Below are 23584 nucleotides of genomic sequence, written 5' to 3' on the forward strand. Positions count from 1 at the left end.
GGGGCTTTCGGGTTGTTGAGCGTAATTGAGCGCCACATGTGGAAGAAACAGAAGACGACAAAGAGCGAGAGGCCCCCTCTTATATAAGCAACTGGAAGAAGGAGATAGGCAAAGTGTCAACAGTGTTCACAGCGCAGAGTGAGACGACGGTATATCTCCAAGCCTTTGAGATAGAAGCAGCGGCGGCGGATAAAGCCTCTATTTATCAGGTTAGACGTGGCTTGCGTTGCCCGTCAGTCAAACAGTTTCAGCATTAAGAACAGCAGCTATGCAAACAGCCAGAAGACGATGGATATAAAGTGTGGTAGAATATCTCTTCAGTGTGCTGTGATGAATGTTTCCAGATTAAATAGGATTTTAATGGGATGCAGGGTGTTGAAATGTGTTTGTGAGTTGAGCGGGTGACAAATTAAATTGTAATTAAATCAGGTTTTCAAAGCTTAATGACGAAATAAACACTTCTTGTGATTTGTGATGGTTTCAAAGATTTCTTTTTTGCTTCTTCTCTTGACAGTCAGTTTGGCACCTGGTTTTGGTCGTGTGTAAAACAAAGCACAGCGGACAAGAAGGAAAGGTTGGTTTTTTGTTGTGTTGCCTCTAATCCAGACAACAAAGTAAAAATAGTGGAAAAGGAGCAGGAAGAGTTAGTGAGGAGCCTCGGCTTTGAAAGCAGCTGAGAAAAGCCTCCAGAAAACCTCCATGCGGTGCCGGGCGGTCCTGTTGAGGTCCACGGTGACTTCAACGTTTTCTCCTCCGAGTCTCTCTTTCTCTCACCAGCTTCCACACTGAAAAACCAGAACACAACATGTGTGAGGGTTGTCCACACATTCTAAATCTGAATATTCAAATAGTACAATTGAACAGCCCTTATAATAATGCATGTAGTCTTGTCAACGTTGCTGTTTAAGGTGCGAGCATATAACGTATTCCATCTCTTCCCAAACAAATTACATTTAAAACATTCACTCAATCATCAAACTGAGGTGAAGGTGAAAAAAAAAAAAAAACCCCGACTGTAAGGATGCACTGTTGTACCTCAAAATGGCAACAAGTGACAACTACTTGGAAATGTTTAACTACAATACCCAGAATCCTTGTAATGTGATGTCACTAACACTGCTCATTCTTGTTCACTGCAGCTGCTCTGTGATGTTTTTACTCCACAGAAACAGGTGGACGAGGAGAACACACACACACACACACACACACACACACACACACACACACACACACACACACACACACACACACACACACACACACACACACACACACACACACACACACACACACACACACACACACACACACACACACACACACACACCCTGCTGCTTGGATATGTTTAAGTGACTGGAATAGTCCCAAGGGGAAAGTATTTAGTTGGTTAGAATAAACAAGTAGTATTCTCTCTACATTTACATTAGTTATTCATTATGTGTTACACAATTACTGCATCACAACTATATCGTCCTTTTTACTTGGTTGCATTTGGGATGTACCGATCTCTTTTTGGCAACACACACACATCAGAATTGAAGAAACAGGAAGTGTGTGATTTAGGCTGGGAGGTCAACGTTTATATAATATTCTTGCCTTGAGCAGCTTTCAGTGTAGCTTCTTTAATGCTTGATTAAACCTGAAATTCTGCTTTAGCTGAAGGACATATAGCACATATACGAGTTCCTACAACACACACACATATGTTGAATTTGATGTATATATGTATACATATATACATATATATATACAGTATATATGTATATATATACACACACACACACATCAGCTGACAGAGGAGAAGGGAGCAGCCGTGATCTGACTCTGATAAAAAAGAGAGCAGGAGACATGACAGCTGCCATATGGACTCATCTGACAGAAGGACAGAGGAAGGAGAGACCACAGATGTGTGTGTGTGTGTGTGTGTGTGTGTGTGTGTGTGTGTGTGTGTGTGTGTGTCCATCCTCTGTTAACAGAATGAGGCCTGCAGCGTTAGGAATGGGAGGGGACCTGGGATAAATCTCACAACTCATAATTTATACATATAAGTATAAATAAAATAAAGGATAGCATTCTCCTGCAGAGTCCTTTGTATTATAACACAGTGAAAAGTAAACATCAAAACCTCCTATCTGCAGGATTTTCTGATTGGCAGATTTCACTTTGGATGATGGGAACAAGGAAGGTTAACAATACCTAGTCTGTAACATATCGTTTAGTAAAATAGTCCAAAAACAGAGTGTTATGCATTGGGGATTAACAAATAGTATTCTGCAAGAAAAAACAAGTTGTTTTTTTTGTTTTCTCAAAAAAAGTGAATTTTTCAGATAGGAAGTCCAATGTCAAGCTTTGTGAGGTCCGTCTGTCTCAATTGCTTGTTTTGTGAATGGAGTTGGGTTGGAAGGTAGGCGCTGCTCCATCAACACTTAAAATAACATCATCTCGGCATAAATACGGCTGCGACCTTGTTGTTTGTACCACAGACAGTACTATTATTTACCTCTCCATCTGCGATGATTCAATTATAACAGGAGGAGAATCTCAATGCTGATAGGCTTTCGTGTCACGAACATTTTTAATAATACATTTGTGTCATTTGCAGACGACATGTGTCTATTTGCATCTTTGCAATGAATTGTATGCACGAATTTCACCACGTGAAAAAAATACTAAGATTTTCGCGAAGATGCACGTTTTCCCATGTTTGGGACTCAGTGAGCACAAAGACTTGGATTAGACTGCACGGGTTGTATGATTTATTTTTGTTTGTAAAGCGTTGTTTTACAACCAAATCAGAGGTCGATCTTAAAAAAAAAAATAAAAAGACAAAAATCAGTGTAAGCTGAGGAGACAAATCCTATATGAGAACAGGATGTTCTGATTGCAGGGGTTCAGGAGTTGACGGATCTATTCCTGTAACGACTTCCTCTCTGCTGCCCCGACAGCCTGGCTTCACATCGCCGTGTCTCAACCCTCCGATGCTTTCCAACCCGCTCCCTCACATGTTGTAATTCAGAAGCCCCCTCTGACCAACAGCTGAACTTCCACTGGCTTTCCAGGCAATGGCTGCATTCATTCAATAAAAATAAATAAAGATAATCCCATTACCAATGTATGTGCACGAATACACGTAGGCTTTCATGTTTTTAAACATGGTGTTCCAGAAGAGACTAAATATTACATTTTGAGTGCATGTGTCTTCCTTAATCTGATGTGATCTGCTGTTAAAACAGGAAGAGTCCGTGGCAGGTTTATTATTTTTTTGTTTTTGTTTTCATACCGGTGTGGTAACGCATAAGAAAACACTGTCACGCAAGAAAACTAATGGGATTTTCATTTGATTATGACTGTGTGTTATTGAAGGAAATTCCTGCCCTTGTATGTAGGTCCAACCAAATAGAATACAACAATAACACTTCCTCGACCTAAATACATCAGACACAAATCCCTGCTGTCTGCACGGCGAATTACTGTACATCATTTGCATACATCAGTGATTCCCCACAGGACTTTGAGACTGGTGGGTGGGCTCCAGACTCTCTAGGGGGGGGGCGGGGCTTCGGCTGCCTGCTCCCTCGGAAGAAAAGTTTCTACATTTTAAAGTGAAATGCATTCACTTTGAGAGCACAATTAAGAGGCTGGAGGAAAGACTTCTGGAAACTGCTCGGGTAGCCTTCTGTACATAAGAGGTACTTTGACATTATTAGTTACTAGATATTTGTATTTTATCCCCCCTGTACAACAGGAAAGGCACCCGATGAGCCCCGCCCCCCGAGTTGCTTACATTCAAATCTGAAACATTACCAGATGATAGATAGAAAGAACACTGTTGTTAATCCCCAAAGGAAAATGGAGTTGTTACAGCAGCAGAGCCAACACACTGAGAAATAATTAAAAACTCCATTAAGCCTCGGAGCCACTTCAGTAACTCCTCCATCCGCCATGCGTTCCTGTTCTTCCCTCCGAGTCTGTTTCTGGTTCCCATCCCTGCGTCGACACAAACCCTTCAGTGGTCTCGCTCTGCCTTCCTGCTGAGTCTGGCCATTTGTCTCGCTGCGTGTTCTTCACACATGTATGGATTTGTCTTGCTGCCCATATGCCTGCTGCTCTGCCTCCACGCCAACACTATCTGCCAGGATACTATGGTATTCTACAGCATGTAGAGTACTATCCATATCAGCCATTTCAGTGTTTCCACAGGATATTGTGAGACTGTGGTGGGTGGACCTCGGACCTTCTAGGGGGGTCAGGCAGCATGCTCCCACAGGGAGGACATTTAGTCACTTTAAAGTTGCATTAATCTGGACTAGATCTATGAAGAACTGTGTGCTTCAGCAGTGGTTTAATGTAATATAAGTACACATTTTAGGTACTTTACTTGAGTGTTTTTATTGTATTCCATTTCATACTTCTACTATACTAAATATTAGAGGGAAATTAGTACTTTTTACTCCACTATATTTATGTGTCCCTAAAACACACCATAGTTTATTAGGTGACGTATATGTTGTATTAAGTAGTATATGATTATTAAGTATAGAAGCCAGCTGCAACATTTAAGTGATGAGCATATTATTTCTTTAATATTTAAAACCATTTATATAATGTAGCGTAATTTATTCTGAAATGGACCATTCTACATTACGAGTACTTTCACTTTCAGGGTACTTTAAGTAGATTTTGATTTTTGTACTTTTCCCCGGTAACATTTTCAACTTGTACTTATAACTGACTATTATATCATTATATCTATTATAGCATACTAACACTGTAGTATAACTTTAGGTAAGAGTTCTTCTTCCACCCACATGGTAAATGGGGCGGGGTCTATGTTTGGAATGCTAGGGACTAGTATTTAATTGTAGATTCATGTTCTATCAATCCTTTTTGGCAGATGTGGGTGGTGATTTATGGGACTGTCCGCTAACGGCACATCTGTTCTGATCTCCAGGAAACCACAGGAATCCCACAGAAGATGCACTTCACAAACACTGTTATTTGAAGCGATACAAAACAGAAAAGCATGAGTAATGCTTCCCGCAGTGACTCGAACATTTACAGACGTGATGCCAGTCTGTCAGCATGCTGCCATATTGTGCAGTCATCTACAGGCAACCTGACGACCTATAGTTCAGGAAGCACATATGGAGCCGGTAACCCCGGGTTACGGAGGGACTTAAGATGCGTAAGCGCTCTCTGGAGCAGCGGAACAAACACATGCATGCATGCATTGTTGTGCAGGAGGGACTGAATGCATCAACCAGTATAAGCGCTACTATTCAGGGCAAATTTTGCATTAAAACGATTGTTTTGCTTCTATATCTCTCTACACGTCTGCATTAAGAAATGAAATTGGCAGGAGGAAAGCTAACGGGAGTAAGTGAGCCTGTGGAGCTAACCGCTAATGGGGGGGTGCACTGACTTTCGTTACGATGCATTCAAGCTCTATTCTGTAAAATATGTATTTAGTGAAGGTAAATTAAAAGTACTCACGATGTGTTCAAATGGGAACTTGTGGAATATAGTGTTTGGCAAGAAACCTGAATAAATACAGTTGTTTTCACAACAATAAAATATAGAGTGAATGATGGCCTGTTTAAAATCCCAACATTGGCTCTGAACGTGGTAACGAGAATTGTGGAATTTCACTAGTATTACTAAATTTGTGATATTGTGACATCCAGTATATATTTAAGTTCTAGTTCTAGTTTCTTGTAATATTTAAGTTGTGGGAAGGTATTGTGATCATATTATCATCATTTAACAAGGTTATGTTGTCTATTTAATCATTCAAAGCAAGTCATTAAGAAATAAAAAATACGCTTTTAAAGTCTTCACATGTGTGATGAGTATCCTCTTTTTATTTTTTATTTGAAGTATTTTTGTTCTGCTGCTCAGACAAAAGAGCACTTTTCACCATATCTGATATTTTACATGCCGAACAATTCGTCGATTAAAAATAAGAGTAACTGACAGTTTAATCAATGATGAAAAGAATCGTTAGTTACTCGCAGCCCTGAAATTGATTACTTCATACATGATGATGCATACATGTGCCATTTTCTTTTATGTATTGACATATTAAAAATAATCGTATTGATATCGCCTTCAACCATATAGCTAGCCGCTACATGTGCCTCCATGCTTAGTGTCCTGTATATGTGCATCTGTCTCACTGCTGCATGCCTGCCTGACCTTCCATTGTAGGAACACATGAAGCCCCCCGACAGGCAGACCCCCCCCCCCCCCCTATAACACATGCATGCCATCTCTCCTCCCTCCATCCCTCCATCCATTCACTCCTCCCTCCCTCCCTGGTGTGTGGGCTCAAGCATCTCTCTCAGAATAGCACTGCAGCAATGAAAAGAGAGAAAGCAACAAAAAAAAAGAAGAAACACGAGGGGAGATAAAAAAATAAAAGACGTTTGTTCCCGTGGTTCCTACTTTTTGCTTTTTTTTGTATCAGTGTCCCATGTGTTTTTTTATGTAACATAACACAAAGAGAGTCAGTCACTCCGGCTGGCTGGCGTCCACGCCGATGCCGTCCGTCATCTCACGGCAGCGTGTCTCATCTCTTCATCCCTCATTCACCATCTTCCTCCTCCACCTCTCATCTTCTCCGTCTGACCCGTCCTCTCTTTCTCCTCTTAAACGCTGTTCTCAACCCTTCTCTGCTTCCTCTCATCGCTATTCAACTCTCTGAAGCATGCTGGGAAATGTGCCAGTGAATACGGGCATGTAGCAGCAGCGACAGTATGGCTCTGCATTATACAAGGGATGGGGGGGGGGGGGGGGGGGGGGGCTGCTGCTGTGAACTCTTCCCATAAAGGTCAACGCACTGCCCTTGGTCCTGACACAGTGATGGTGGAATAAAACTGGTTTCAAAATAAAAATCCATTAGTGCCGCCTGGTTTCCAGATGATAGTGTGGAGCGAGGTGTATTATAGAAGGCCTAAGCTTCCTCTCATCAGAACGACACTACATAATATCCTAACTAGGGCTGGGTAAAAAAATCGATTCAATCGATTTCATTTAAATTTTGCAATATCGATTCATAGGGCATGAGATGGATTTTTCCCCATGAAGTTTACCCCTCGTGCGTGATGCAGCAGTGGTGCGGTTACGTCCGGTTGACGTTCATTCATGCGCACAAGCGCGCAAGATGGCTGACGCAGGTAAAACTCCGCTCAGCAAGCCGTCCCAACTTAAGTCTGACGTCTGGAACCATTTCAGATTTAAAACAACAAAGGACAAAGAGCCGGATAAAACCAAAGTGGTTTGAAAGATCTGCCAAGCGGAGGTCAGTTATTGTAGAAATACTACAAACCTCAGAAACCAGTTGACAAGGTATCACACTACGCTAACGTTAGCTTCCGACAACAAGCCGCCCGGGGCAAAACAAAAGAAACTGAGGGAATCACTAACATTACCAGCCGATTCTGCCGATTCTCCGCGGGCCATAAAGATAACGGAGGCCATCGCAACTTTTGTTTGCAAATATTGACGCCCGTACTTGGTAGTGGAAAACGAAGGCTTCAAGCGGCTCGTTCAGGTGCTCGATCCACACTACGTTATGGTGCAACGTAAACATCTGACTGAAACCGTTATCCCCATGATGTATACATGTGTGAAAGACGACATCCTAACCAAAATGCAGAGAGTCGGCAGAACTTGTGACACTTGTGTTGTTTATGGTGAAGAGCAAAAAATAAAGTACATCTGTATTTTGTAACACAGTTGAGCCATTTTCATTATGTAAGAGCCAATCGAATCGAATCGTGATTAAGCGGTTCAGGACCTTATGAATCGAAATCGAATCGATTTAAGAAATTGGCCACAATACCCAGCCCTAGTCCTAACGCTTTACTTCAGCCGGAGTCCAGTAATCTGGCGTTTGCATCATGTTCGACAAAAACGGATTACATCTTAAATACAAACAAGGTAAACTAAACTCTGTAAAGTAGTGTGTTTGCAGTGTTTTATTGCATTTTGTAGTCCTTTAAACAGACGTCAGTTCACGCCGTCACATTTAAATAAAACTTCCTAAATCCTCAGGGGAAACAGATTTAAGGCCAAATAAAAACTTATAAAATGGAACAAGACAAAACAACTACTATCCCATTTCAGAGTTACAATGCAAAGTCAAAGCGCTCCGAGTAGGAACGATTCAGATTCATTATTAAACTATTCTTGTGGCAAAAGCAGAAACTGGGACTGACCAAGTCAAAAAACCAAAGACGTTCTATTTTAAATGATATAATTCACAGCAAATCATCACATTTGAGGCACTGGAACGAGTAAATATTTCCAATTCTTTTCTTGAAAATGACTTCCAACAAATAATCAGCTAACCCTTTTGAGTTTTTTTTTGTTTTGTTTCTTTTATAAAACATTTTGACATCTTTGCTTGATAGTTTAACATTTCAACAAGTCGAAATAGTTGCGGATCTCTACCAAATGTAAACATTCTGTACATTATACTCACATTTCCATACAAAAGCAATATTTTTTTCTACACCTTACACTACAAACTTTTTTCTCAAATACTAACTTGCAACCTGTATTTGCTGGAATAGTTGCTTGATGACTTATTCAAAATGAACAACAACTAAAACTGTTGTCAATGTTCTGACGAAGCTAAACCCCGTTTCCTGAGAGTATTCTACTTGTTCTGCATGAATCCAACAGTTATCTAACAATCTAATAACATTTCAGTTCTACAACACAGGTTGTTCACATACCACAGGACAGATCATTAATAGGAATCCCTGCATCATCGACAGTAGAAAAAGCCTGCCTGTGCAGCGTGAAGGTCACCCTCATCTACTCTTAGACGAGATCCTTTTAACGCTCTGGATGCAGGCAACAGCCATCGATTTGGAGAGTCCTCGAGTTCGGGAACACCGACGAGAAGCTCTGATGACTCAGATTACGAAAGGCTTCGCCGTCTCCTCAGAGCATCCGAAAAACTCTCATGACCTGCACTCCCTTAACAGTGAATACTCAGTCGTTACATCATGCTGCAACACTGACAACACATAACAACGGACTATTCTGGTCCCATCGCAACACCAGCAACGTTTAACGGGAGCAACAAGCGTGGCAACTAGGGATGCCCCGACACAGACCGAGTACATGTACAAGTACTAACATTTGGGTACTTGCCGATACCAAGTACTGACACTTCAAAATGCCAGAACAGTTCTTATATTTACTTTGAGAGAGAGAGAGAGCGAAAGAGAGACAGAGAGAGAGAACATGAGGGTGTGTATGAAGTCATTAGTCGCCCTGGTAACGCGTCTTCAACCGCCACCGTCGTTTCCGCCTCGCTACATTTACAAAGAGCCTCGGTGATGACCTCCGTTGCCGTCTCAGGCTCGCAGCGTTCCATAGCGTTTAATGACGACGCGGCAACAAAAAGGAGTGAGCATCAAGTGAGAAAGGGAACGTTGTGTTTAGTACCAACAGCTGAGGTTGGAGTAAGGGCTTCAAAGCAGTGTGGCACGCCTCACTACACCTTCGCCGTGTTCAGCCATTTAAAAACAATAGGTGGACATCAATAGGTGAGCTCAAGACGCTTTCAGTGCATTTTCACAGATAGGAACTAGGCTCAAGACGCAGTTACAGGAGCGTGGGACACGCCAGAGTGACGGCAAATTAATTCCCACAACTGAAATCAAAAATTCAGTAAATGAACCAAGCAGGCGAGCATAATGGTCTCATTAAGAACAACAGTCAATAATTCTGTGTTAATGACCTCTTCTATAAAGGATAAACGTTTAATCAATCAGCAAACGTTGAATCAATACTGTCATGCGATATGTAAATGTGATTGATTGCATCACGCGCTCTCAGTTTATCGCACCCATATGCTCTCATCATAGCTGCGAAGCGGAGAGTGAAAACCACAGCGGATGACGACTGCGAGATATCACACAGATTTATTTGCCGTTAGTCGCCTGCGAAACCACTTTGAATATTTCCTCCAAAAGATAATCAACTGCATAATTAGTCGATCTGATCGAGGCCATAATTATTCCCCTCCCATGGAAACGGTGGTGGATGTGTTTTTCCCTTCTTAGTGGCAGCAGCAGAAAGTATAAATTACACTTGATGTTTTGCTGTCGTGCGTGTGCAGCAGTGGGGTGTTGAAGGTGGTTCATGTGACTGGGAGGGAGAAAACTAAATGAATAAATAAAACCTCCCTCACGGCCAACTGGAAGGTGTCAGTCCAGCGAGGAGCATTTGCAGCTCCCGACATGCCAGTCGTACACAACTCCAGGCCCGAGACCGATGACTAACCGCTCGCCCAACGCTTTCGCTTTAAACAGAGGCACTTGGTGGCTTCGCTGAGACGGTGACACTGGCACGCAGAACCGACAAAACAAGTCAACAACAAACAACGGCGCCCGCCAAAAGTCGGGCCAGGAAAAGGGGAAGACATAGAAGTTGGGAGAAGATACCAGATAAAGTCATAACATGTTATTTTTCCTCACTGTTCCTCTCTGCAATATTAGTAGTTATTTTAATTTAATTAATTAATTGCCGCAAATAAAGATCCGCTAATTTGGCAATAAACATTCTATAAATTGTTCCCTGTAAAACGTGTTCTTTTAGAGCCTTTATTTTGAAGCAACAAAACCAGGAACTGTCTGGTTTTCTTCAGCAGTTACTTAACACGGCTCAGACAGCAGGTCTCAGCTGTGCTCCGGCCCCGGTTTTCCTGTGTGTGCCTCGGCATGCGGTCCGGATCACGAAGCGCACAGACGTGACAGTGAATGGTGTGATGGGATTGGAAGGGCGAGTGGAACCGCTGCCTGTGTTCTACTCCGTCCTTGCATAAGGAATGCGATTGACTCTAAATAGCAGCCTGTCCAGCCATGCAGGCTCTGAATGGGCTCCAGTATAACAGTCTACAACCAGGTCAGCCACATCACCATTCAAACTGAAACGTTTAATCCAAAAAAAACATTACATAAAAAGGCATTTACTTCCTCCTGAAGGTTGTCGTGTGTGCTGGGAGAACCGTCAGTCATTTGATGATGTGAACACCTGAGCCCCCCCACAACACAGTCAAGGCCGTTTGTCTACATACGCAAACCCATTTCCTGCTGGTTCTCTGGGGTGAACACAAAGCCTGACCACCACCTATCACATTAATCACCGCTGACTCATAACACAACCATGACGGCTGCAAACGATCCGCCTCCTCCACCGCGAGCACAGCAAACATACGCAATGTCACCCAACACTAAACCGTGTTTAAAAGTTATCACCCACAATGCACCTGGATCCGGGATACTCTGCTGAGGTGTTTTAAGAACACGCCCTCCCCCTCTGATACTTTGAAACTCTTACATCATCCACCTGTGATGTGCTCTTGTTATCAACTTGGTCTCTACTTTCTCATCCGCTTCCACTTCAGTCAGTGATTCCCTGCGTTTCCCAGAAAACCTTTCAGCACCCCCCCCCCACAGAGAGTGGGCGTCAACTTGTTGATTTCACTCAACACAGAGCCACAAAAAGCTTGCAAGTGTGATCATTCAGCGGCAGCAGGAGGCCGGACGCATCTGTAACGGCAGTGATGCCCCTCACTCAAACGTGTCCTGCACTGCGGTCTGCAGAGTGCTGCCGCTTCCTCGTCGGGAAAAGGACCTTTAGTGTTCGTGTTAAATGCTGGTGTTGAAAGAGCTGCTCTCAGAAGAAGGATCCGCTCTTCTGAGGAGACTGATGTAGAAATCTTACATTTATAGTATTGGAGGAAATCAATCTACAATAATCTTACCAATTAAGTCGTTGAGCATTAATTGGTTTCGGCCTCAAATGTGAGGATCTGCTGCCTTGATTGGTTTTAAATCACCGTAAATTGAAAATGGTTAGATTTTTTTTTTTTTTTTTTTTGACTGTTGGACAGACAAAATGTTAATTTAAAGAACATTCTTTCCAGACATCTTAGACTAAACAATTACTAGATGAATCCATGTAATCCAATGTAAAAAAAATCATCTTGACTCTGCTTTATTCTATCTGCTTTGAGGTTTTGGACTGTTAATCAGATATAACGAGCAATTTCCGAGACATTACACTGGGCTCTGGGAAATTGCGATTTTCCCCTATTTTTACAGATTTAAAGCGTATCAGGCTTAAATTTAATGAGCCACTTTGCTGCAAGTTAAATATCACACCAGAATTTGTTTTACGTGCCCAATTCTAAGTGACTCAGTGATGGTGGATGTGAAGCACGTCTCTGATGTACCCTCACTTTAGTAACCCAGTGAGGCCGGAGGAAGTGTGCTGCAGCTCTAAAAAGAAAAGCCTGATTACAAAAACACACACATGGCCCTGCAACCATATGCAAGGTGATATCATCCGCAAACATGCGCCTACACAGACACCTACACGCATGCATGCCCAAAAAGCCACGGTAAGTTAGGTAAGGCTAGACCTGAGCACCTGTGAGGCCGTGAGGCGGCAGTGCAGAGGAGAGTTTGCAGTGTTTCTCTGCATTAGCATGAGGCATTAGCATTCATGAGGCAAATATGCTCACATTGGAGCCGCACTCGTGTGTGTGTGTGTGTGTGTGTGTGTGTTAATGCATGTGTGTGATCCGTCTTTTTACTTCATGACTCTGATATGGCAACACACACACACACACACACACACATACAAATACATAAAAAAAGAAAAATCCATTGTTTTAAGCTTCTAGGTGACTCCACGTATGGATGCTGCTGCTGCTGCATTCAGGGCATCACCGTGAGACACAAAATGGGAGGGTTTTGTTGCATTATGCCGAGGCGTTACTGTATTGTACGTGTGTGAATGGCAGCAGATGAGGACAACAGCCCCATGATCAAACATGTTTTTTTGTTTTTTTTATTAATATCTGTTGCCTGTTTGACATACTACAGCAGCACAACACCGACGGAATGAAGGCAGTAACATAATCAAAAAATACAAAAATGGAAAAGAATACCTGTTTTACGCAGTAGCTCCACAGAGAGGATGCTGATCCTATAGATGCTGCACCCGTCACCATGTCTCCTCCTTGGGAAGAGTCCGAGAAGAAAACAGTGCCTCGAATGAATTGAACTCAAATGCGGTGGAGATAACAGACCCCCCCCCCCCCCCCCCCCTTTCAATAAATCAATGGATGCTCAACAATAAAGCGCAAACATTGCAGTGCCACACATGCGCCCTAGCAGTGAAAATGTGGCATCATTTGACGCCTTTAAGTTAAAATAATCTGTCAGGTATTCCAATAAAACAAAAAGAATATTAGGCTGGACTAGGGTTGTTTTGGTGAAAATACGACACTCACGTTAACCCCCTTTTTTTCTCCTTTTGCTAAACACATCTTTCAAGTTACGCACCAGCGTACCACTTCAGTTCACATTATTTGTACGCCTCTTTCACAATGTTTAGGTGTGTTTACCTGCTTTCTTCTCCGTCGTCTTCGCTAGCGGGATTCCTGGCGTTTGAGGGAAAACGTGTCACCTACATGTTTCATTGTAATTCCCAGGTCTGGAAGCAGAACATTGATTAGCCGCAGTGAAAGCCTCGCTTCGCCGTTTCCCCCTCCAGTACAAAATAGAACACGAAGGAGACGTAGAAAAAAAGCGTTTAAAAAATAGATCTGTCGAGTATCAGTCGCGTTGTTTCGGTTTTTTTTTTTTTTTTATCGCTGCGGTGAATTTCTGTGATGCTCAACGGCTCCACGTACAGCGCTCATGTTGATCCCTCCGCCTCTCCGACGCAAACTGCTCTCTCTCTGTCTCTCTCTCCCTCTCTCTCTCTCTGTCTCTCTCTATCTCTATCTCTATGTCTCTCTATCTCTCTCGCTCACACAGGTCCGCTGTGGCCGAGTCATTGATTGGGCAACGCGGCACTAACCCACGTTTAGTATTCCTCAAGTGCTGGAAGTGACCGACCAATCCCCGGAGCGGGACAGTTACAGTCGGTTCTGATTGGCCGAGTAGCGGTCGGTAACTTCCCGATACATGCGCACATACCGGTTAATGGAAATATGACCGTTAGCACAGTTTAATATTAAATGCGCAGACCGTAAACGCCGCACTGAATATTAATGCACAGAATATATTGGGCTAGATTTACTAACATAATTGCGCCCACTTGAGGCCAATCCTTTCACAACAAGCGTGTAAAAACATGGAATGGTATTTAGAAACAGGGCGCACTTGGGTAACATCGCAGATTGTGTGTCACATGAGCGGAAAGAGGCAGGTTGTGCGTTTGATATGCTCGTGGGAGGGGCATGGGGAAAGTGGGCGTTCCCGACAAAAGGTTTGGAGGAAAAGCTTAACTGCCCTAATTCTATATTCCCTCGTATTTACAAAAACTGCCGGTGAGAGTGCCTCAAATTCTCCACCCCTTACAAGCAGGTCTAAACCAGGAAGCACCACAAAATCAAACTTTTCAATTACATGAACCAGAAATCATCGTTACTGGAACATTTCCATTTTTGTGTTCTTTATTATTTTTTAGTGAATGGTTTGCTCAGGTATTTTTATTTTCCTGAGAACACGTGGTCGCAGACGTGGATACCTCAGGTCTGGATGTTTCAGGTCTGGATGGTGCAGGTGGATGTCTCAGGTCTGGATGGTGCAGGTCTGGATGTCTCAGGTCTGGATGGTGCAGGTGTATGTCTCAGGTCTGGATGGTGCAGGTCTGGATGTCTCAGGTCTGGATGGTGCAGGTGGATGTCTCAGGTCTGGATGTCTCAGGTCTGGATGATGCAGGTCTGGATGGTGCAGGTGGATGTCTCAGGTCTGGGTGATGCAGGTCTGGATGGTGCAGGTCTGGATGTCTCAGGTCTGGATGGTGCAGGTGGATGTCTCAGGTCTGGATGTCTCAGGTCTGGATGATGCAGGTCTGGATGGTGCAGGTGGATGTCTCAGGTCTGGATGGTGCAGGTCTGGATGTCTCAGGTCTGGATGGTGCAGGTGTATGTCTCAGGTCTGGATGGTGCAGGTCTGGATGTCTCAGGTCTGGATGGTGCAGGTGGATGTCTCAGGTCTGGATGGTGCAGGTCTGGATGTCTCAGGTCTGGATGTCTCAGGTCTGGATGTCTCAGGTCTGGATGGTGCAGGTGGATGTCTCAGGTCTGGATGATGCAGGTCTGGATGGTGCAGGTGGATGTCTCAGGTCTGGAGGGTGCAGGTCTGGATGTCTCAGGTCTGGATGGTGCAGGTGGATGTCTCAGGTCTGGATGTCTCAGGTCTGGATGATGCAGGTCTGGATGGTGCAGGTGGATGTCTCAGGTCTGGATGGTGCAGGTGAATGTCTCAGGTCTGGATGTCTCAGGTCTGGATGGTGCAGGTCTGGATGGTGCAGGTGGATGTCTCAGGTCTGGATGTCTCAGGTCTGGATGGTGCAGGTCTGGATGTCTCAGGTCTGGATGGTGCAGGTGGATGTCTCAGGTCTGGATGTCTCAGGTCTGGATGGTGCAGGTCTGGATGGTGCAGGTGGATGTCTCAGGTCTGGGTGTCTCAGGTCTGGATGGTGCAGGTCTGGATGTCTCAGGTCTGGATGGTGCAGGTGGATGTCTCAGGTCTGGATGTCTCAGGTCTGGATGGTGCAGGTCTGGATGGTGCAGGTGGATGTCTCAGGTCTGGATGGTGCAGGTGGATGTCTCAGGTCTGGATGTCTCAGGTCTGGATGGTGCAGGTCTTCCCCATTGTGTTAATATTTGACTGAACACATATTTTTATTGTAAACATCAACACCACCACAAACCATAACACTTGCCACCTAGCCTACTGTTTAGTTGTTTAGCTAGCTGCAATGCCCTTTTTGTTTGCTTTGGCTGGTCATTGTGTATTTTTTTATCATGCTTTGGATTCTCGATTTAACATTGGAGTGACGTTAATTCTTTCATGTTATTAGAAGAAGTTCATCGCCAGCTAACAGCGAATGGTATCTAATGAGAATTTGTTAGCATCCAACAATCCACTGGTTTAGCAGTAAGGACAGAGAGGTTGTGGATACAGTTTTGCTTCATATCAAAGCCCTTACTAAACAGCATTTTAAGGCTCATCAGCTATACAAGATGAAAATGCAGGATAGGTGGGGGTTGCCTTTCTCTTTCTCAAAAAAACCCATCAATAATCCCATAATAGTCCCTCTGAATAGTGGGTTCTGTGGCTCGATGGGAACAGTATTTTCTGGAAAGGAATGTCGCTGGTCAAATTTCTGACCCTTTAAAAGAGAATAAAGCAAACAGCCATTTACAAAGCTATGATTTGATGCAATAACAAATGATTTCCCAGGCCCACCATTCCCTCATTGTAATGTGTAATCATCCTATCACAGTAATTGACTTTCCGGATTAATATCGCACTAATAAAAGAGCGTGAACTCTCTTCTGTGAATAAATAGGAGTTTAATATGAGTTTAGCTGAGGTTGCCCTCCCCCTTCCTCCTTGCTTGGAGCTGCTCAATGGCTGCTTGATGAATGGGAGGAAAGAGGGAGGGCGGAGGATGCAGAAGCACCAAGTGATAATGCGGTGTCATCAGTTACCATGACAACCGCAGCCCATATACATCTAACGTGTTAATCATGATTTTTTTTTTCCTTGCCTGGAAATTAGCAGATGCTTGTTCCCCATTCTCGGGCTGGCCTCGTGGCTCAGGCCTTTCGCCTCCATCGCTCGCTGCCGAGAGAGGAAACATAAAATGCAAATCTCTACGGCGCTCTGCCTCAAGCCCGTGGCTTCTACTCCTCGGCAGCGAATATGTACCGATGCAAAAGCTACAGGCAGCAACCATGTTAACCCCACAGAAGCAACATGAGCTACAGCATGAGAGACATGCATAGAGATATGCACACGAGCGTGTCGGTGGAAGAAATAAGAGATCACTCATGTGACCTCACAGGTCAGCAGGCAGTCAATAAAGCGTGTTTCTTGTCAACGCGTTTCAGCCTCCACGCAGGTTTTAAAGGTTCAGAGTGAACGGGATGTCCCTTAAAAAGCTCCATCCTTTTCTTATTCAAAATTTCCCCGGGCAAATTCAATGACACTCAATTGAAAACTTGAACCATATTGAAGGTCAAGTGTTGGTCTTTCTTTTTGCAGCCTCTAATGTTGTCCTTTTATAATACGACAATGATCCCTCTCTGGCCAATGTGAAGCTGGATTCACTTTGAGCATCTTATTTATTCATATCTATGCAAATTCATTCTTTATATAAAGGCGTAATGTGTCCCAGAGTTTCCCTCATGATTGAATGAGTCCAGCAGCGCGGATTTTAAAATACTGTGGTTGTATCGACGACGGTAGTCTGGGCTTCGTTTTATTTTGGAGAGCAGGGAATAAATACATTTTTAGACAACATGGTCTTTTTTTAATGTATACATTACAAAAATCCATGCAGACCCATTTAAAGAAAGTTTGTACCTGTGTGAATTTAATTTAATTGATTTTATTAAATGTGATACTCAAAAGAGAAAAAAAGAAATAGAAATGTATAAAACAGATTATTTCCACACATTAAGTGAAGGACATGACCTCAGTGTCCTCTGTTGTTTGCTGCTAATCTGCCCAGCGTCATCCACAGGATTTTTAGCATGTATTGTTACAAGCTTTCTGAATAACGTGCTGTTGAATAGACAGCAGCATGTAGAAAGACGTTTTCAGCCTGAGAAGTGGAGGAACTCAGTGTTCGCAGGTTAAAAGATAAAGTTGTGCTCTTTTTGAACCTCTGCAGTCGGACTCAAGTTATCGTCAATTTTCATGCGGACAAATGTTGTCAAAGTGTGTAAAATGAATCTGACCTGAGTTCAGCAGAAACGCTGTGGAGGGACCGCAGATGGAGAAGCTACATGTTGGTCTCTGCAGAAATAGCCAGAGGAGTTGGCACTCATCTACCCAACTGTGTGCCAGCTGTTCCCCTCACTGAAGACAACCCGGTAATCATTGAATATACAGCTCACATTATTATAGACATATTGCAGCTCGCAGCAAAAACACATGACAGTCAGAAGGTCCTTGCAGGTGTACGGTTACAGGGATTTAGCTTGAGCTTTGCCTGCGGAGCGTTTTATTGCAGGAGCTTGTATCAATAGATCAATACCTTCACTAAACTTACAATCAATACACGGCTGGAGATCAATTTAGCGCAGCACACTGAATTAAACATGTGGGGTTTTCTGTATTAGTGTGTGTGTCTGTGTGTGTGTGTGTGTGTGTGTGTGTGTGTGTGTGTGTGTGTGTGTGTGTGTTCAGACCTCACGATGAAAGTGCACATGAGGAGATTTGATTTTTAAAAAGTCGTAAAAAAAAAAGTCAGCATTAATCATTTACAGCATTCCTGAATAATGAATAATTTCTCTGGTCAAGAAAAGTTGATACCAAATCCATTTGTGCATCTTAAAAAAAATCTTTAAAAAAGAAGAAGAGGCGTTTGGATTACACAAAACATGTGTTTTGAACATTAAGAAGAGCGTCAAAATTCCAGTCATGGGGAACCGTTTGTCATAATTGCTTAGAAATTCATTCAAAATCAAGAAACAAAAAGGGTTTTAGGTCGGAAATTAGCAGCATTTAAGAGGATTTAGTCTAAACTATCAAATTATTTAAATACACAATTTATGATATATTAGTTTGACATATTAAAAGTGAACGTAGTCATGGTGACTTCACCCGTCAAATATGGCTTAAAGCCACAAGTTCAAGTCCCAATTTTGGATTGTTGCAACCAGTGACAGGAAGTGACCATATTTGGACTGTGGAGGAGCGACGGGTGGATCTGACAAACTCAAGCAGCAGAGCGGCAATCCGAGCAGCACCCTTACTGGATCTGGATCCATCTGGATTCTGGTGTGAAGCTGCTAACAAAGTTAACTTCATAATTCAAGGTCAACGTTACAGCTAAGTGTTGAAGTCATCTCAGTAGTGACTGATCATGAAGAAAAATAACTTCCTGTTGTGTTTCATGAACTGAATGTGAATTACTTATATAAATATAATGTATCATCATCAAAGATTTGGTGCTTAGTTTTGGTTTGCGTGGCCATTGGAGGGAATATGGATTAATGATTGATCAGGATATTCATCATTGAGTACTGTTTAGCTTAGAGTATATTAGTTGTGGTTGCAAAATATGTTTCTGTGGATGAAACTGCAACACAAAACTGAAAAAAAGGAAAAAAAGCTCAACAGAGAGATTTTTTTTTTCGAGAGCAAAATTAGAGCATGTGGAGGAGGAAGATATGGCCGAGCAGATATGATTCAGAGGGGGAGGGGGCAGCGTGATGTGAGTACTTCTTGAAGAGATGAACCTTTAATGATCCCCTTGGGGGTTCAGTCCACCGACAGCAGAGGATGAGGAGGGGTTATCCGCCATTGTGATCAGGCGAGGAAGGTCAACCTCCCAGGTCTCACGCAGCCGACGATGCATTCATTCGACACCTGATTTGTTCTTCGCTGGCCTCTCTCGACCCATCGTCTCTCTCTCCTGACTCTCTCCTCTGGACAGGAAATCAGTAAGACTCCCCAGAGGGTTCCTGCACTCGGTGTGGCTGCTGCTGCTGAGTGTGGGAGACGGAGTCTAAACACACACGGATGCCATCTCGACCAAACGAGGCCCAAATCCGACTGTTTTTAAATATCAGATGTCAATCAGGATTGAGGTTCCTGAACACAAGAACTGGGCGTGGAATTATAGTCTCATTGAGGTTAAAAGCAGGAATAATAGTCTGACATTATGGGAAATACACTTATTCACTCATGGTTCCAGCTTCATACTTACCCTCCACATCGGGAGACCTCCCTGGGATATTATTTTGGAAAGGATATTTATGGTGAGAGACAAATCATTTTTTTTATCCCGTTTCGTGTTATTTATTTCTAATTTTGCAAGTCAAGAACATTTGTAGTAGTCGTGTGTAGGCAGCTTGTAGGTTTCATTTTGTGTTAAACCGCTCAGTGAACTACATTTCTCACCTTGAAACTACACAGCCGTTACCTTAGCCAACTAGCTTGCTAATTTGTTCAATACATAAATGTAACGCTATCTCACCAGATGTGTTTTATCCAGCGACTCTTTTTATCAGCCGGGAAGCAAAAAAACAAGCTTTTTTTTTTTTTTGCCGTAGAGCTATTTTCTGCAATAATCCAAAAAAGAATCTCCAATTGCCTGTTTGTCGAGGGAACCAGTGCGATGCTAAATTCTATGGCTAGCCAACAAAAAATACATCATCTAAGATGACTTGGCTATAAAGTTGACCTTTAATTATGAGCTTCACACCAGAATCCAGATGGATCCAGATCCAGTGAGGCTGCCACTCAGCCGTTTGTGTAAATCAGGTTCACCTGTCGCTCCTCCACAGTCCAAATATGGTCACTTCCTTCACTGGTTGCAAAAATGAAGCAAGATGGCCACGGCCAAAATGCTAAGCTCAAACTGTAGTCCAGAAACCAATGGGTGATGTCACCATGACTACGCCCACTCACATACAAACTACGATTCAAATCTTTAATTGAAATAGATTTGATGCTAAATATGGGTCTGCATGTTGCTCTCACTGCGATGTGGGGTTCTGTGATTGAGTCATCGTCTAGTTTCACCTGCAGGCTGCTTTCATGTCACCCTCCAATGAGAGGCCAGGGACCGGAATGACACAGTACGAGCCCCGACCGTCTGAGGTGCAGACTGACTCTCAGCTCCATTTTATACCTCTATCCCACCTCCACCTCCACCTCCACCTCCACCTCCATCTCATCTCCATGTCCATCCCGTCTCACAGATCTGAAACCACATCCCCACCTCCCAGAGAGGCTGCACAGAGGATTTGTGTTTTCTTCCCGCAGTAAGCAGCTGTGCAGAGCCTCCGGCAGCTCCGAGTGCGATCGCCGGGCTGGGAAACTTTCTCAGGGCATTTTTCAGAGTCTGCTTCTGCACCACCACCTCCAACGCACATCCCTATGGTAACATGTATGAACGGATGAGCGTCAAGAATGTAGGTCAAAGCAAAGATGGCGTCCTGTAGCACAAAGTGAGGTACGCACCAGAGGAATATTCTTGAAAAGTAGCAGTTAAAGGGGATTTTCTCGTCGTACATTTGAGCTCTTTTCCCCCCATGTATTGATATTAAAGAGTGAATTATTCACATACAGCACGCTCTACGTCGTGTTTTTTAAAGAGAAGGAGAAAGAACATGAGGTATTTGTTTTTTCCTCATTATATTCAGCCTTTATCTCACTTCCTGTGGCGCAGGATGGAGGGGGTGTGGGGGGACAGCGGTGGACCTGCCAGACCTCAGTACAGTCAACAGACAGGGATGAGTCAAAGTGTCCTCTGGCCAGCAGAGAGTGCGTCACTCATACACATGAGCAAACACATGGACCACACACACACACACACACACACACACACACACACACACACACACACACACACACACACACACACACACATCCACTGAAAACTCTGAATCTCCAAAAATGTCAAATGTGAAAAACCGAAATGCTGTTTTGTTTTCCTCATCAGCATCGTGGAAGTTTGTTGCTTTTACAGGATACATTTCCCTCAAGAACAGCAAATCAACTTAAATGTTTATGAGTGAAGGCATTTCTAGTTGTTCAGCGTCAGCCACATTAGCACTAATTAACAGGAGGCATTACATTCAACTGCAGAATCTAGAGGGACAACATTTTGGTATCAGAAGTGTTCTGGTTTCTGTCTGTAAGAGTACCATTGGCCAATCACGTGCGAGCAGGCTTTGGTTGAATGCAGGTAAACAGTCTGTCATCTGACGATGACATTTTATTGGTTTAAACTCTGCTTTTAAGTGGCAAAATGTGAAACATTACCGGTCGTGCACGTCGGCGCTCAACCGTTCCTCAAGTTGCTAATCAGAGCGTAAACAATGGGCACGGAGATGGAAGTCCAGATCTGTCATCAGACTCGGGATGCACCATTTATTGTGTCTGCATCAAGTTTGCGATGTGCACAGGCGCAAAGTCGCATCGCAGGATGTGCTATGTGGGCAAATTACGATGCGGTGAATGTTGCGAACTTAAAATACGTGTGTTTACTACGTAAAACACAGACAAGGTAACACAAGTACGTAAAGCATGTCACAACCATCACTAAGGTCACTTCAAAGAACTCAACCACACTTTGGAACACAAACACCGGTCTCCTTGTTGAAAGTCCTGTGTTTTCATACAACGTCATCTCACGCCCACTAAATGGTCGATATTAGTCGGCGAGGGGCGTGACAAAGCTACAGGCTGAAAATAACCCTGATGATGTAATAGTGATGTCACCATGGTTATCTCTGCTCAGGCTCTTTTTTTTGTATGAGTTTCAAACTGGAAGATGTGGGCATTTGCCAGACAGGGAGGGTCTAATAAAAATATAACATATTATGTTACTGGTTGCATTATGGGAATTATGTGTAGGATCCAGTGTTTTTGGACCTTTGTACTGCTTCATGACAAGAGCATGCATTGCAAGGGCAGTGCACCTATGCTTTACACACACACACACACACACACACACACACACACACACACACACAAACACACGATAGCTCCCCCTCCAAAATAAAAACATCTGCAAGCGTTGACCTGGGGTAAGTCGTGTTATTATGTGGCGTACATGCAGCCAGTCATCCAAGAAAAAGAAAGCGAGCCAGAGTCTCTGCAGCAAAACACGACCATATGGCGGCAACATCTCCATATGTCACGGTTTAAATGTGTGTGAGGAGTAAACAAGGGTCGCTGAGGCACATTAAAGCAGTGTGAGGAGGAAGTGGGGCGGTGGAGGCCCAGTGGTGAGGGCAGGGACGGGGGGGCGGGGGGGCAGCATGCCACCAAGGTGCCCTTTAGCAACACAGTTAACTCCTGGTAGCTGCGAAGAAGACGCTTCCTGGACAACAGAGGAAGCTGCAATGTTTTCTGGGTAAAAAAAAAAAAGAAAATACTTGAGAGAAAGAGTCACATCTTGTTTCAACATGGTACCGGATGTTGTACATTGTCATTGAAGAAGAGGAAGAATTATTATCACTTTAATATTTTTTTTCAAGATGGTATTGAAACGTATACATTTATTATGATGATTCATATTATAATTTTTTTGTATAATTTATAAGCAGTTTAATTTAACATTTAATAAATGTTTAAAACACACTATAATGTAGTATTATGGTATGTTTTTCTACTGCTTTTCACTGTCTTTTGATTCATTTATCAGCTTCCATTTATGGATGTTACCTAAATGAATTAACACTTATATCCCACTATATATTATAGTGTGATGTAAAACCTTTATGATATTAAGTATTTATATGCTGCCTAAAATGCTAAATTAAAGGGTTGAAGCATTATTATTATTAATTCATGAAATTAAGCAGCGTTTCCTCCTTTAGTCGTCCTTAATTCGCCATCTCAAGCCGACGCCCAACATCAATGCATCAATTAGACAGAAAAGGAATCAGACAATATTTTGATAATCAATTAATCATTTGAATCATTTTTCAAGGCAAAAATAACCCGGAGTTTCCAGCTTCTCAAACATGAGGATTTGCCGCTTTTCTTTTTTTTTTTACATTTTGGAC

General features: G+C 43.1%; 1 long non-coding RNA gene across 1 annotated transcript; it reads right to left on the reverse strand.

Moving 5' to 3' along the window:
* Positions 1–694: 694 nt before the first annotated feature.
* LOC311027698 lies at positions 695–13731 on the reverse strand. The gene is made up of 3 exons (XR_014598623.1): positions 13436–13731; positions 12977–13047; positions 695–785 (listed from the first exon to the last, which is right to left on the reverse strand). It is a non-coding gene; the product is annotated as an uncharacterized lncRNA (long non-coding RNA).
* Between the last annotated feature and the right edge of the window lie 9853 nt (positions 13732–23584).

This window comes from Eutrigla gurnardus (assembly GCF_963514095.1).
Source record: "Eutrigla gurnardus genome assembly, chromosome: 17".
Classification (NCBI taxonomy): Eukaryota; Metazoa; Chordata; class Actinopteri; order Perciformes; family Triglidae; genus Eutrigla; species Eutrigla gurnardus.